The sequence below is a fragment of the Carassius auratus genome, unplaced genomic scaffold (assembly GCF_003368295.1).
Source record: "Carassius auratus strain Wakin unplaced genomic scaffold, ASM336829v1 scaf_tig00217909, whole genome shotgun sequence".
Classification (NCBI taxonomy): domain Eukaryota; kingdom Metazoa; phylum Chordata; class Actinopteri; order Cypriniformes; family Cyprinidae; genus Carassius; species Carassius auratus.
In genome coordinates this window covers 1-5472 of record NW_020529301.1, presented here as the reverse complement: position 1 = coordinate 5472, position 5472 = coordinate 1, and the positions used below count along the sequence as shown (strand labels likewise).

The window sequence follows — 5472 nt, the reverse complement described above, 5'->3', positions numbered from 1 at the left end:
TGTAGGAGTAATATCGCGAGATCTCGTGAGCTCCCAAAAGTCAGGTGAAATGGCTATTTAACACGCGCTGCATTGTTCATTTTGCGTGAAAATGTTTTTATCCAAATCAAAAATGAACAGTAATTTCATACATTCCTTTTAAAAATTCAAGTATTTTTCAAGGACCTTTAATATGGTTGTTTTCAGGGTTTTTAAATGTCAAAAACTCAATATTTAAATACTAAATTTAAATACTATTTGCCTGAATCAAAAAGACCAACTTTTACCTTAACTGCTTATATTGTCAGTGAATTGTAAAGCTTTGCCACACCGTAACATACGTTCATATATATCTGCTTCATTACCGATTTTCATTTACCATAAAGTTTTAACACATTTTTTTGATAAAGTAGTATTGATTGCCAGCCACAGCTTTGTGAAGTGGGCTGAGAGTTGGTCACCTGGGGGTCAAACCTGCAGTGGATCTTCTGAGCTTCATGACGGAGGACCTTTCTGTACTCCAGACACTTACCAACACCACAGTGGTGGACTGTTTATTTACAATAAACAGGTGGGATGGGATTCATTTGCCAGACCAGAGAAATTAATAAAAATAAAAAATTAAAAACTTGTGTAAGTGCTCTTAATTTACTGTCATGGCAACCAAGTTTTATCAACAGTATTCAAATATTTAGGCTGACATTTTAAGTCTTTCTAATGATACTCATCCAGATCAAGTAAGAGTGTGATCTTAGCAGGTTTGGAGGTAAAACAAAGTTTGCTTATTGGATTATGATAAAAAATAACAAATATTTACACACAAAGTCTTCATGCATAGAAGAATACAAACCTTATTTAAAAGTTTAACCATCTTATTGTACCATCTGTGAATATACCATTCAATAAAGCAATCATGCAGGATTAGCCAATTCACCTAAAATGTTTAAGAATCTACCCCCGAGCCCAGCCACAGCTAGATCCTGTAGCTTTTAATTCACTACTATTAAATATTCTTTGTCAAATAAAAATTTCTGGACACCATAAGGTTATTAAACATTTTTGCAATCCTTAGTCGTGACATGAAATATTTAAGTGAAAAATAAAACAATATGTTAACAGTGAAAATATGCAGAGACATATTGTGGCCTTGATTTAAAAAATAAAGTATAAAATAGTTTCTGGAAACAGCGTACCTAGAGTAAGCAAGGTTTGGGTCAATCTACTGAGAGTATATGTGACTGTAAGTTAACCTTGCTTTCTGGAAAACCCCCTGGACCTTCTGTGAAGTTCAGAAGAACACATTAAATGTGCCATTGAAGAAGATACAATAAAGACAAAAACACTTGATGTGCCAATTCAACCAAAATGTTTATTAAAAGTATTAGAAAACACCTGTTGTGCCAAATCCCACCCTATAATGTTGCACTAGCTCACATATAAATATTACTTTAACTTCATATTAAAATTATCGAATTATGAAAATAAAAAACAAATATCTTACTGTTGCAATAATAAAAAATTTAAAATCAAGTGTCTATTTTGGCAGAATAGTGGTGAAAGTGTTTGAATTATTGTATAAATAAAGTGAACCTTGTGCATGTTGCATTTAAAGCCATTGTAAAATACTCACATTACTGTCCATGATTGTGTCTATTACTGCACAAGTGTTTATAAAGGGCATAAGGCCATACATAAGCCCTGTGATTTCAGAAAACAGCAACACCCCTTAGCAGTTCTGAAAGCACCGTTAATCACAGCATCACAGGGCTTACTGCTTTACCGTAAGTGACTAAGCCATAACATGATTTCAGTTTTAGTCGTTTAAATTTCTATGATTTAATTAATAAAAAATTAATCGAGTCGCAAACTGTTGTTTTGGAAACCCTGGTCGGCAGGGACGCGAGAGGGACACAGGATTTGACACAACACCCCCAGTGAGCAAGCCAGTGGCGACGGTGGCAAGGAAAAAACTCTTAAGGAGATAAAAAACCTTGAGAGGAACCAGACTCATCAGGGGGAACCCATCCTCCTCGGGCATGGCGTACACATTATAAAAACATTATTATTCAAACTAATATATGAAATAGTAAACTGAGACCAATTATTTAATATAATAAGATAATTAAAATATATATATTAATATTAATTAATTGATCATCTAATGATTCAGTGCAATTGGGTATTGAAGCATCTTCCGCCATCTAGCCGCTGGATCTGTCATGGCAAACAGGCTGGACACCCTGAGGTAGAGGAGGTAAAACAGATATGATCATGTTAGTGAATTGAACAAAAAAAAATTTCATTCTGCACGACTTACAGAGCATAAACTTTCAGGTCAGATGTATGTCTTGCAATAGACATTTCTGCTCTCTCACTTCTGAGGACCATCAAACACTTTAAAATCTAAGCGTTCACATCAAAGCACATGCCTCTGAACAAACACACTGTATGATAAAGTGCACTGAAACACTAGACCTTTCCAGTATTATCGACAAACTTTACCTCAGTGCTTAAATGTTCTTCTTCCGTTGCTTCTTTGGTCTTCAGCATTGTCTTCAACTCCAAACACATCTGGTCCCGTCCTCTGGCAATGAACTTAATAAATGAATAACAGGATCACTGCACACACATTTACTAATAAACTAAAAAATAATAATAAACATAATTAAGTAAACTAAAACTTACTGAAAGAAATTAGCCCATAAGCTGGTATCCAGCTCATCATCATCAGTGGTGAAGCACACTTGATCTTCTCAGACATTCTGACTCGCCGGTTCCTGAAAAACATCAAAATCAAAATTAGATTACAATATTCCTTTAAAATGTGGTTATCACATGCAGTAGCACAGTGACTGAAGTGACATCTTTTAACACTTACCTTTAGATGGTATATTGCACACTCATATCCAGTGTTGCACAGGACTGCTATGGTCTCCAAAATCTTCCTGCAACTTTACAGAAGAGCACATATCAATATTAGAATAGCAGAGGACTGCAAATAATATATCCAGTACACATCGTACAGATTGAACACAACATTTGAAACAAATGTTACGTTAGGGTAAAAATCAAATACATCACAACAGTGTCTTAATACTTCTCACTTAACCTTACTGTCTTTTAATGACTTACTGCTGCTGTTGCTCTCACTGTCTGTGTCTTCCCTGGAGTTATTACACTAACCCTGACTGCGTCCTGTATTCTGCTGCCTTCACTTCCTGTCCTGCCTGGAGCTGCCACACTACTCCTTCGTCCTTCCTGCTGCTGTACTCTAGGTAACTCAGGGACACAACACCTTTATATTACCACGGACAACACAATATAACCGCAACGTCACTGCCGTCGATAAAGGAGGTTAAATGGAACCTCAGTTCAATATGGCTTAAGGCCAAGACACCACTCATACAGAAGCCACTGGGGAACTAAGGCTGGTGTTGCCCCACTGTTGTCGTTAATGCTGATTCAGTGGCCCCAGTGACCTGGTATAGCGGGCAATTCACCTATGGAAAAAAACGCAATACACAGTACACAGGATTGTGGTAACTGTGGTAGGTCTCTAACACGCCCGATTGATGACAGAAGTCCGGATTTGAAATGTAGATGTGGTCAAGTAGTGTGTGCTTTTCCGTCGTCGCTGATGTAATCAGTTGCGTGTATCCTCGAGATTGAAACAACTCCAGAATAGGTTTTTTTCCAGGGTGTAAGAGGTCCTCGTTGAAATCTCCACAGATGATGACGAGATCGTTGTGTGTGAGGTCCAGGTAATCCAGCATACTGTTCAGGTTGGTCAAGAAATCTCCAACACTGTACTGTGGTGGCCTATACACAGCTACGACTGCTGCTTTTATTGGGGAATCCAACTTTGATCACAGCAAACTCCAGATCAGTCACATTTTGTATATATTGCCTGGGCTGAGTTGGAATGTGCTCCTTGCAATATATTGCGACTCCACCTCCATTTTTCCTTCCAAGTTCTTGATGTGTGGAGTAGGAGACATGCCTGTTGCGTGTGAACAAGTTGTATCCTTCCAATTGGAGATCTGAAGTAGACGATCCAGTCAGGTGTGTTTCTGTTAAACACAGAACATCGGCGAGTTGTAGCTCATGATGGCATCTGATATCCTCCATGTGAGATGCCAGTCCTTCCGTGTTGTGATGGATGATGGTGAGTGTCTGTTCCTGCCTATTTTCCCTCACATGCTGCAAAAGTGGCATGATTTCTTCAACTCTTGCTCTTCTCATGCTTTGCAAAGAGGTTGTGATTTCAGGATCAGCATATATCTTCTTGTCGTCGAAATCCGTAATGTGTAATCCTTGTAGAGATGTCGTTCTGCTGAGGGCAACGTAGGCCATTCCCGGCTCAAAAATCTTCTTCAATGACACTACTGCAGAGTGCATTGTCATGCCTTGAACTTTGTGGGCTGTGCAGGCGTAAGCTAGTTTAATTGGAAACTGTCGACGAACGGCTCCTTTCCTCAGACTTTCTTCAGATCTTCTCAATGTAAACCAAGACGTCTTCTTCACCTCGTACCTTTTTACGGTGTTTCTTGACCGGCGTTCGGATTGTCAAGTTGAAGTCCTAACATTGTACGGGTGTCGATTCCATCTTTTGTTTGGGTGACGATGTTTGCAATCGTGCCAAAACATCCATTGACAATTCCATCTTCTACATCCAGGTTCCTGGTTACCATCACACGAAACTCCCACTGCAACTTGCATTGTGTTCCAGCAAGTCGTCCTTTTTTCCAGTGACAGGTTTGTTTAATCGCTTCATCCTTCCTGTTCTTGGGTCTTTCCTGTAGTCTTCGGCATCAATTGTTATGATGTCAGCGAAGAGGGCCTGTACAATCTCGGTATTGTACTTGTCAACCTCTTTGTTAGTGGCGAATATGTGTAGAGCATCACGTGGACAGTCTTCTGGCTTCTTCACAGCCTGGAATAACAAAGCTCTATCATCTTCCCTGAGAGCTTCTGTCTTCTGCCTCACTCGTAGTCGGTTCAACAGTTGAGCGAAAGCGAGGTCTTCCTTCTGCCGCATGATCTCTGTGAGTGTGATGATTTGAAAATGGTCCTTCCAGAAGTCCAGCATATCCTCTTCATACACACAGAGCGGTTTGGCTTTACCAAGCGGTGGCAGTTGATAATAATCCCCTACGACGAGGCAAGATATTCCTCCAAAAGGTTTCTTGTTGCCTTTGATCTGCTGAAATCTCCAGTTTACGTATGTGAACAGATCCTTAGAAACCATGGATATTTCATCGATGATAAGAATCTCCACGTCGCGTAATCCTGCTCTCACTTCATCAAGGGCGTTCCCAAGTCCTTGATAAGGTGGCTTCAGACTCCTTGGCAGTTTTAAAAGGGAATGCAGCGTTTTAGAGATGTTGAATGCTGCAGTTCCAGTAAACGCAGACAACAGCACCGTGGGCACGGAGAGATCCCCTTCTTCCCGGAGTCGAGGGAGTTGTCGCAGAATCTTAGTTGCTTCCGAGT

At 39.7% G+C, this 5472-nt stretch overlaps 1 long non-coding RNA gene across 2 annotated transcripts; it reads right to left on the bottom strand.

Moving 5' to 3' along the window:
* Window positions 1-1328: 1328 nt before the first annotated feature.
* On the bottom strand, window positions 1329-3391 carry LOC113104032 (uncharacterized). Of its 2 annotated transcripts, none has more exons than XR_003291808.1 (5): window positions 3112-3391; window positions 2858-2930; window positions 2665-2756; window positions 2482-2574; window positions 1329-2219 (listed from the first exon to the last, which is right to left on the bottom strand). It is a non-coding gene; the product is annotated as an uncharacterized LOC113104032 (long non-coding RNA). The 2 variants fall into 2 exon arrangements; XR_003291809.1 differs by having other exon boundaries at window positions 3163-3391.
* Window positions 3392-5472: the final 2081 nt, after the last annotated feature.